This window comes from Hemibagrus wyckioides, unplaced genomic scaffold (assembly GCF_019097595.1).
Source record: "Hemibagrus wyckioides isolate EC202008001 unplaced genomic scaffold, SWU_Hwy_1.0 Contig4, whole genome shotgun sequence".
Taxonomy (NCBI): domain Eukaryota; kingdom Metazoa; phylum Chordata; class Actinopteri; order Siluriformes; family Bagridae; genus Hemibagrus; species Hemibagrus wyckioides.
In genome coordinates this window covers 154,266-165,575 of record NW_026690802.1, presented here as the reverse complement: position 1 = coordinate 165,575, position 11,310 = coordinate 154,266, and the positions used below count along the sequence as shown (strand labels likewise).

At 39.1% G+C, this 11,310-nt stretch overlaps 1 non-coding gene across 1 annotated transcript; it reads right to left on the bottom strand.

The window, feature by feature from the left end:
• Nucleotides 1-9,549: 9,549 nt before the first annotated feature.
• trnac-gca (transfer RNA cysteine (anticodon GCA)) lies at nt 9,550-9,621 on the bottom strand. Its single transcript has one exon. It is a non-coding gene; the product is annotated as a tRNA-Cys (tRNA).
• Nucleotides 9,622-11,310: the final 1,689 nt, after the last annotated feature.

Below are 11,310 nucleotides of genomic sequence, written 5' to 3'. Positions count from 1 at the left end.
CTTTGTATCTGAGAACAGTTGTTTCTTGTATTGAGTTTTTTTTTTTTTTAATTTATTTAATTATGTGAAGGTTGGACATCTGATTTTAAGATACTTAAATCCCGAAAACTGTTCATCAGGGAAATAGTTGATCATCAGACTACTTTAAGTGCACCACTCTCATAACTTTTGCTATAATATTAAATTAACATTAAAATTTGCATTTAAGTTGTAAATCATTGATTATGCTACATTATACTGAAGCTTTATTAAAGCATTATTTATTCCTCTTGCTTTATAGATATATGATTAATTTACAATTAAAACTTGGAAACATTTTTTGTGATAAAGCAGCATTAATATAGTTGCTATTAAAGTAAATAAGCTTTCTATACTAGGCTATTACTAAAGAAAATATATAATTTCATCATAAATTTTATGTTTCAAATTAAGAATCAATGAAGGCATGGACTTTACAAGATGTTGCAAACATTCTGAGATTCTGTGTCATTCAAATGGTGATTGGTATTAACAGGCCAAAGAAATACTGTAGGTCTGGCACCAACAATCATTCCACCTCCACTCTTGTAAGTCACTCTATGCTCCTCCCTCTTCTGAAAATAAGTGGTAACCACAGCCATGTCCATCCTCTTAGCAAAGTCCACTACCATCTGCCCTTCAAGGTTCCTATCCTTAACTCCAAACTTGCCCATCACCTCCTTATCTTACCTTAACTTGTGTTCCCCTCACCAATTAAAATCTGCTCCTATCACCACTCTCTCACCTGTGGGAATACTCTCTGTCACCTCATCTAATTCACTCCAGAATCTCTCTTTCTCCTCTAACTCACAACCTACCTGTGGGACATAACCACTAACAACATTCAACATCACCCCTTCAACCTCTAACTTCAGACTCATCACCCTGTCTGACACTCTCTTCACCTCCAGAACATTCCTCACAAACTCCTCCTTCAGGACCACACCTACCCCATTTCTCTTACTATCCACACCATAATAAAACAGCTTGAATCCTGCTCCTATACTACGAGCCTTGCTACCCTTCCACCTGGTCTCCTGTACACACAGTATATCCACCTTCCTTCTCTCCATCATATCAGCCAGCTCTCTACTTTTCCCTGTCATAGTACCAACATTCAGAGTTCCTATTCTCAGTCCTACACTCTTACCTTTCCTCTTCTCTCTCTGTCTACACACTCTCCTCCCTCCTCTACTTCTTCGACCAACAGTAGCCCAATTTCCACCAGCGCCCTGTAGGTCAACGGCACCGATGGCGGTCGTTGTTAACCCGGGCCTCAACCGAGCTGGTATGAAATTCAGAGTACTGACGATTCGCATGATTAAATTTGGCAATGTTTTACGCCGGATCCTTTTCAATGTTTTATCCTGGTCAGAGTTTCAGAGCATCTGGAGCTTCTCCAAGAAACACTAGGTATGAAGCAGGAAGACAAATGAAAATTGATTACAGTGGGTTGTAGGCTGTTTATTAATGTGATTGCACATTGTATTCACCAGCAACATCTGACACCTGAAACATGTAAGTTTGTGAAATTACCACAAAATTGTGTAGTTGCTGTGTTAATCTTTCAGCATGCTTTTTTCTGTTATCTTTGCAAGCTGCAAATGTTATTACAAATGTTTTTTTTTTTCCTGTGGTTAACCACAATGTTGATGAAGTTGAGTCTCTTTGATCTTGTGGTTTCTGATACTTCATATGTACCATTTTACTGTTTTTGTAAAGCCTTTCAGTGACTCTGTGTCACTGTGCCACTCCTTCAAGAGCACAGTGATAGAGTGCAGAATCTGAGAGCTTTAGACCTCTGATAGTAAGTTCAGTAGAGTTTCTGCTTGTTTGTGTCTCTAATCGATCATCATCAGGAGTGCTCTGGCCAGTACTTGACCTTGCACCTTTAAACAGTAAAAACTGTGGTGCGCTGTTAGGATATTGTTTGTACCAGTAAAGCAAAACAAATTCAATGGTTGTCTCATAGGAACATTTCAGAGTAACTGTGTCTGTTTCTTCCCCAATAATGTTGACATCTTCATCCATTGGACCAATTTTATCTGCAAAACTACCTTTTATATATATAAAAGCAATGAAGTATTAGTGAAGTATTTTCTGTAAACCCAATATAAACTTAAGAAAACAATAAATTACTAGATTAACCCAACATAATTATTAATTAATGCAATTAATTAACTGTTTAAATATAATTGAAAATGAATTACCTGTAACTAGAGTGAGAATCAGTGGTATGTATCTCACTATGTACAGTAAGTTGTATAGTTGATCCATTTCTGAACACAGCTCTGTGAGGATTCTGTATAATAGTGCTGTATGTGCTGAACTTTACACGTCTCTAGAAGGACACACCCAGGAAGTGATGCTGTTGTAGTGTAACTTTGTACAGATCATTACATCACAGTATCAGTGACAGAAAACTATAGCCATTAATTTGGCTGGTGTTGTATTTCAAGATTTATCATCTATACAATACTATATAAGCCTTTACCTGTTTGTGTGGTGTTTTAATTATTTGTACATTTTTAAATAATTATGATATTTTGCAGTGGAACTGCATATGTGATGAATAAGGTCACTGGTCACTACATCAAGCTTTTATATGAAAAATGAATGCAAAATTTCCATAGTGATCATCATAGGAAACTGGATCCAGATTTAAACAAATTCCCTCATGAGTAAATTTGCCGTGTCTATTTCCAAAAGGAATTAAATTCAGTTCAGTTCAGTTTTTATTTTTGAGTTACATTGCTCAGACTCATTTTCTAATTATTCTTAACATCACACAGGCTAATTAATCATTAATGTAACACTTCCTTTCTGAGAAGGTCAATGATAACTTACCTAATGAAAGCCACAGACACATGAATATAACAGTGATCATGATGAATGGTGTTAGTAAAATGACAATATTCTGAGGTCTTTCTGTACTTTATTATATTAACATTTCAGAGGTTCATGAAGCTCCACCCCTCAGCATCATATGACAGTGTCACCAGTTTTACTGACAGATTCTTGACTTACTGCATCCTGACATTACATTCAGTCTCACATGTGGAACAAGACATTTATCATTCATCTAATAATTAGGATTTAAATATTATACCAGGGGTCTCTAACTCCTTTTTGGACCATATTAGTCCAATGTCAAGTGGGCTAGACAATGAATCAATCAGTTAATCAAATAATTGTTTGTTTACTTATGTGACCAATAACACAACATTATCTGAAAGCTTTATCTTCAATGTAAAAATGATTTCATTAGGTAAAAAATAAAAATCTACATGATAGATACAAAATCTACAATGCTGAGTTTCTTGAACATTTCCTGAAAGAGACATGGTTACAGAGTGACAGCAGCACGTTTATTAGTGGCTGGGTTTATTGTTTTATTGATTCATTATCTTTTCTTTCTCATTTATGTGTGATTTTGTATCACATGACAGTGTTGATTGTTGATTATTTCAGTAGAATCCAGGATTTACATTCAGCTTCAGTTAAAGGAGCTATATTTATATTTTATGCAAACAAACATGAAGCAGGAAAAATTAATTAAAGGAAATAATTGTAATAATCATTAAATCTTTTAATTAATTCATTTAAATAATCATTTATTTATAAAAATTGAAACCAGTAATTTAACTACACAGTGTATATTTATAGTCAGAGGTGTCTGCATCTTTATCTGGAACCAATATTCCATTTAAATCCAAACTGGTTTCTAAAGTAACCAAACATAACACTAATCCATTCGACATAGTCATGTTGTTTTTCAGATTCTATTTCATCGGTCAGCCCAATTTAAGCTGCAAAAGTTCCTGTTCTAAAGAAGTATGTAAATAAGATAAGTTTCTGTTCTAAAGAAGTTTATAAATAAAAGAAATAAATCTGTCAAGTATTGTGAACAAACTACAGAATATGTTCACTCTATGGACCCTTTCTTACTCTTCAGGTCTAACCATAATAGTAACTGGGTTTTTTTGGCACCTTTCTATGAATATATTGCAGTATATTGAAAATACTTCTCAAACACTACAATTCCAATACAAATCTACAAAGCTCAGTGTGTCTATTTACTTCTGAGCCATTAACCACCACTGTGGAGTGTAACCTGACAAAGAAATTAATTACTGAGTATGGACACTCCAAACAGGTGGAAATCCCATTTCATGCTGGTGATTATTGTTTATTGACCAGTTAATTAACTAACAAAGATTAGCAGTCCAATTTCTCCTAACATCTTATATTTGAATGTTATCTAGAATGACTACAACACTTGATTTATCAGTATTAACAAATAAAACAGTTGAGTATTGGAATAGTGTAGTTTAGTTTCTGTGGTACTACAAAACCTATACAGAATCCTGCACTTCAACAGAGGACCTGTCAAGCTGATTAGATGTTTAATTGCTTTTAGTTCAGATAATTAGCTTGACAATCTATAAACTTTTAGTGTGTCAGGATGGCCAAGTGGTCTCCCCTAGAGGTATGGGTTCGAATCCAACTTCTGACATTCACTTGTTTCCTTTGTGTTGTGATCTAATGCAAATGTCTGTTCTTGCCTGTTGAAAGCAATATTTTGGGGCAGTGGTAACTCAACCACATGTTCAGTCCCTGAGCAAGGCTTTTAAGACCCTCACTGCTCCAGGAGTGCTGTATCATTGTTGACTTGGTGCTCTGACCACAATCTCCAAAGTTGCAGTGTGTGCAGAAAGAATTTCACTTTGCTGTAATGTTTAAGTGACAAATAAAGGCTTCTTCTGTATATATGAATGAATACAGATGTGAGCAATGTGCTGTTTTATTTTAAAGTTCATGTGGTGAGGTAAGAAGGTAAAGGGTGCTGTTGTCGGCGGTGTGCTCTGTGGCTGTGAATTCCAGATGGTGCTGAGCAGAGACAAGGCCGGACGCAGGGAACTTGGGGAAATAGAAATAGCCTTTATTTGTCAGATATACATTACATCATAATGAAATTTTTTCTTCACATATCCCATCCTTGGAGGTTAGGGTTAAAGCACAGGGTCAGCCATGATACTGCACCCCTGGAGCAGAGGGGTTTAGCCAACAGTGGCAACTTGGCTTGATCCCCCGATCTTCTGGTCAATGAGCCAGAGCCTTAACCACTTGAACCACCACTGCCCTATATGTGGGGTACAGCAGGATTGGGGAACATCATCCTCACTTAGGTAGATGGAAGCAATCATTATCACAGTCCACCAAACTCCATTATCCTTCTCTGTCATAATCACACATATACACTATATTGCCAAAAGTATTCGCTCACCCATCCAAATAATCAGAATCAGGTGTTCCAATCACTTCCATGGCCAGAAGGTGTATAAAATCAAGCACCTAGGCATGCAGACTGTTTTTACAAACATTTGTGAAAGAATGGGTCGCTCTCAGGAGCTCAGTGAATTCCAGCGTGGAACTGTGATAAGATGCCACCTGTGCAACAAATCCAGTCGTGAAATTTCCTCGCTCCTAAATATTCCACAGTCAACTGTCAGCTGTATTATAAGAACGTGGAAGTGTTTGGGAATGACAGCAACTCAGCCATGAAGTGGTAGGCCACGTAAACTGACGGAGCGGGGTCAGCGGATGCTGAGGCGCATAGTGCGAAGAGGTCGCCAACTTTCTGCATAGTCAATCGCTACAGACCTCCAAACTTCATGTGGCCTTCAGATTAGCTCAAGAACAGTGCACAGAGAGCTTCATGGAATGGGTTTCCATGGCCGAGCAGCTGCATCCAAGCCATACATCACCAAGTGCAATGCAAAGCGTCGGATGCAGTGGTGTAAAGCACGCCGCCACTGGACTCTAGAGCAGTGGAGACGCGTTCTCTGGATTGATGAATCGCGCTTCTCCATCTGGCAATCTGATGGACGAGTCTGGGTTTGGCAGTTGCCAGGAGAACGGTACTTGTCTGACTGCATTGTGCCAAGTGTAAAGTTTGGTGGAGGGGGGATTATGGTGTGGGGTTGTTTTTCAGGAGCTGGGCTTGGCCCCTTAGTTCCAGTGAAAGGAACTCTGAATGCTTCAGCATACCAAGACATTTTGGACAATTCTGGCCCCTTCCTCTTCCAACATGACTGTGCACCAGTGCACAAAGCAAGGTCCATAAACACATGGATGGCAGAGTCTGGTGTGGTGAACTTGACTGGCCTGCACAGAGTCCTGACCTCAACCCGATAGAACACCTTTGGGATGAATTAGAGCGGAGACTGAGAGCCAGGCCTTCTCGTCCAACATCAGTGTGTGACCTCACAAATGTGCTTCTGGAAGAATGGTCAAAAATTCCCATATACACACTCCTAAACCTTGTGGACAGCCTTCCCAGAAGAGTTGAAGCTGTTATAGCTGCAAAGGGTGGACCGACGTCATATTGAGCCCTATGGATTAGGAATGGGATGTTTATATCTGAGTCAAGGCAGGTGAGCGAATACTTTTGGCAATATAGTGTAGGTGTTGTGATATATTTTTGTACATTATAGTATATTAAAGTTTATATTAGTTTAAAATTTAAAAAAATAATCTTAAGCTCTCTCTCAAACATTCAAGTCAGAGTCATGTAAGATAAGGACTGTTGTGGCATTCTCTCACTTAAGCTCAAGGATTTCTGTTTTTCTCAACTTATTTATCCATTTTAACAAAGATATTTCCACTTTATTGACAGACTATGTTCCTCGTTTTTTTTTTTTTTCATTTTATTTACGTCAGAACCATGGATTGCAGATGTGTCAGAAAGTTCAGGAATAATTCTTAATGGCCTAACAATGCACCAACTAATTTATTATGACTGTAACAAATGTTTATTCATCTATTCAGACATTCATTATGCATGTACACACAACTGCATGTTACTTTGCTGCATGTGAGCTAAGGCAATGTCCTTTTATAAAACATTGAACTTTTATAAAACAATGAACCAACTGGTTCCTTACATGATTATACATTTAATAAACTACCCAAAATTTACCTGTTTCTATGTCTGCAGAAGTACCATACTACCTTTTGTACCATCGACCATACTGGTCCTCTCTCCTATAGCTAACACTAGTTAGCTATAGGAGTGTGTTAAGTGTGTAGTCTGTTTTGGAACATGTGATTGTGTTCACACTACAGTGTTATACGTACTATCAGCGTAAATTTTTACTGTGTGTATAAGCCTTTAAAAGGGTCTACAAATAGTCTATAGGGCTTGGACTCCATTCTCCCTAGTCATTTGCCAACAAGGCTTTTTATGTGTCTCTCTAGTGCCCCTCCATTATGCTGCTAACTTTACTAAATCCATTTCATCAATGGTATCATCCAATTCAGACTTCAGCTTAATCTCTTGTGTCATTTGTACATACTGTCCAAATAGCCAATGTGTCATACGTTGCACGAAGCAAAGGAATTAAGCAACATGACAAAAATATGAATATCAGTAGTACTATTCCTACAATGGTCCCTAGTCTAAACAAAACAGCCTTCCAGTTTGAAGAGAATAACTAAGAAAACCAATCATCTGATGGTTTATAAGTGTTTTCTATGTGCTCATCTCTGAGGTCTTTCAACTGTCTTAGTACCTTACTCAGATTACCTTCTGGGCCCGTATGCATAGGGATGTAGGTGAATGAACTCGCAGTAGCTTTTCAATTCCTTCAATCGGGTGGGGCCTTAGGAAAATGAAACTGAGTGTAGGAGACAAACAAATGGGCACAAGTGGTGTAGATTGTGCACAGCGCTGTCACAGTTCTCTGGTCCCCTCGTTGGCATGAGACTGGGAGCTCGAGATGTTCTATCGTGGCATTTTTCCTGTGTATGCTGTAGGTGTCGCCAGGATGACCTTTAATGATCCGACCTTCTGGGCTCGTTCCACTTTCGCTTGAAGACCTTGACCTACACCCAGTCCCCTGGTTGCACAGTTCTCAGCTCTTCATCGATTTCACTCATTCTTCCTTCAGTGGCACCTTTCACCTGTTGGAATATAGCTCGATGTATTTCAGTTAGATGCTTTACATAATTACCAAGTTCATTTTTGAGCTGCTCAAGCGGAGGACCTTTATAAGGTCCTCATAAGTATGTTACAGGCATTGGTCGTCCAGTAAGCTTTTCATGCGGGGTTAGATGCGTCATTCGGTTAGTTTGCATTCTCATACTCATCAATGCTAATGGCAAAGCTTGTACCCAATTCATCTTTCCAGCCTCACAAATCTTAGCTGGTTTAGCCTTCAATGTTCTATTAGCTCTATCCACCATTCTCTGTGACTGCGGATGATAGACACAACCCAATCTGTGCTTTATCCTTAAATACTGGAACACTTTTCGAATCACTTTGTTCACAAAATGAGTACCATTATCTGAGCTAATTTTGTCAGGGATCCCAAACCTTGGAATAAGCTCTCTGCACAGAACCTTAAGGCCTGGTCACACTACAAGACTTTAACCGTCGGCAGATCGCTTTGCTGTTCAGACTACATGACTTCACTCTATGTCTTTTTGTCCTTGTGGTGTTCACACTACGCAACGCTTTGTAAATGATCCACAAGAGGGGGTCGCACACCACATGATCTGACAACAACTCTTGTCACTCAACGCCGTCCCCAAACCACGTTTTGTCACGAAAACACATGCAACAGGTGGATCCGGAAATGACACGAGACTTTCGGTAATAAATGTTGTGTCCACACTATTTTTGAAGCCATGTTGCTGCTGTTGCTTTTCTTCCGGTGACCTCAACTCAGTTGACTTGCTCTCTTATTGGCTGGAGGTCGTAGCTACAATTGACACCATGTGATGTCGAGTCGGCTGACCGTCCCAGATATTTAACATGCCAGATATCTGGATTTTGTCTGAGAGGTGTCAGCGACGCGTCAGTGAGCCTCTTTGATGCGTCATTGAGGAGTCCTGGGGAAACCTGGTGTCACCTGAGCCAGGTGTCAATAGGTCTTACATATTCATGAATAGTCATTGATTATTCAGTGAAACAGAGGCTCTGTTGAAAAAAGTTAGGCACATCAGTCATTCATTCATTCATTTATTGTCTATACCCACTTATTCCTAGGACTCCTAGGGTCACCGGGGTCTGCTGAAGCCTATCCCAGCACACATAGGGCGAAAGGCAGGGGTACGCACATCAGTCACTTTACCCCAAATAAAAGGTCTTTCTGAGTTTTATAATTTAGCTGTTTTTCTATGGGCCCACACCCAAGACTTTCCTGAACTCAGTCCTGTGTTCAAAACAATCTGCAAGGTTTGTTTATTCTCCATTTTCACTGTTTTTCTGCTAGAGTTCAAAATTCTATTTTCGTGTATGTGTATTTTGACATAAGCTTAAAAGTCACACATGAATCTAACATACTTACATCAGCCATATTATGAAAGCCCAGTTTGTGCTCTATGTAAATAAGTTGAAATGTATTAGCTACTACATTGGTAAAGATTTGAAATTTACACAAATTTAAGAAGAGCCCAGATTCACTGCAGATCTTCAAAAAGGCCTCAGACCCCAGAGGGTTAAAGGTATCCCAAAGTAAGCACAGCAGGGGGCACCTGGATTTGAACCAGGGACCTCTTGATCTGCAGTCAAATGCTCTACCACTGAGCTATACCCCCACAGGTAAGGGCTATCAACTGACAACAGGTGTATTCTAAATGGATGCACTTTCAAAGTGTTTTAAACCTGTCATTTTAATATTGGACCAAGGGTTCATAGATTAAAAGTCAATCCGCAGTTTCCTCCTGCCATGGGATTATCTACACATGACATCATTTGTAGGTTTGGTCATTTCCAGACGACTTTTAATGTTGTAAACTGTTAACCAGTTAAGGATACCTGAATTAGTGGAGTCAGGCAGGGGTACGCGGATTCGTCCAGGGGGCCTTCTGATCCGCAATAAAATTCTCTAACACGCACTCTGCTTGGTCCCAATGAAAAGAGTGTCAACTGGTCTAGGTGGTCTACTGGTGTGGGAATTATTTGTTACAATGAAAACAGTCCCTGCTGGTAGACGTGGCATAATGATCAGGGCAATATAGTACTGTGAAGACAGTCCTTGTTGGTGCAGGGTGTGTGGAATTTGTTCATAGCAGATGCTGGGCAACTTAACACAAATCAATCTCCACTTGAAAGCCAAAGCCTATTTGAGCATCTTTGCTATCCAAGAGCATCCCTTCAAGGCGACAATTTACCCATCTTTGTAAATTCACCATGTTGTGTAATCCATTCCATGGATAAGTTAGGGTGTCGGAGGACGAAGGTAGGTCTTACCCTGGATAAAATACCAGCCCAAAATTCATACTATGATAACTAATACATTAACAAACAGAAAACCCAAAACAAATGGGTTAGTGCAAAGGGCACTATTTACACACACACACACACACACACACACACACACACTGACAGACCCGCAGCACAGGCGATCTCACCCAGTGTCCAGCTCTTCAAGTCCTGCAGAAATCCGTGGAAGTTTTGATAATTTTATGATCATTCCTAAATATTATACATTACATTAGTAATATTGACTGTCAGATACTGAGCCAGGAAGTGGTCACGTGATGAACGAACGAACGAATCAGACCCAAAGACGGTACTGACTGCAGAGCCGTAGCCTATGAGGCTGTCACGCAAGTTTCCCCGCACAGACCCAGATAGGATCTTGCGCATGCGCGGTCAATACAAAATGAACGAATCTCTCCCAAGTCATATTCAAAATGAACGAATCTTTCATGAACGACACATCACTATCAAACACAGTGATTCATAAAAGCATTGTTAAACATGTATAAACAAAAAGTGACCGTGTGCCTTTATCATGAATTAAAGTTTAAACCTATTTTTCTCTACTAAGAAAAAAAGGCAGAAATCCCTTAGATTAACCTGAAGAAACCCGAAAACATTTGGTGAATTCCTCCAGAAAACATTTAAAACGTCGCCATATAGCACAAATCAAATCAAAAACTGAAACTATTATGCTATTCCAAGTAAACAAATGCACTAATATGTGTAAAATGGTGTTTGATCCTTTACAGTTAGAATTTCAGACTATGATCCTGACAGGTTGGGTCTTGAAGGCTATCTGTATTTTGTTATTTTGACATTTTCATTTCACACTGTAGTGAATGATTCAAAGTTTCTGATACTCTTTAAAAGGTATTTGTAAATAAGTGAGAAACAAAACTGTGTGAAAGTTTTTGTACAGTGCAGCTGGATTTCCTGTCACTGTGGGCCTCAGAGCACAGTAGTATTATGCAGAGTCTGATACAGCAGCAGAGGAGATGATCAGATCCACTTTCTTATTC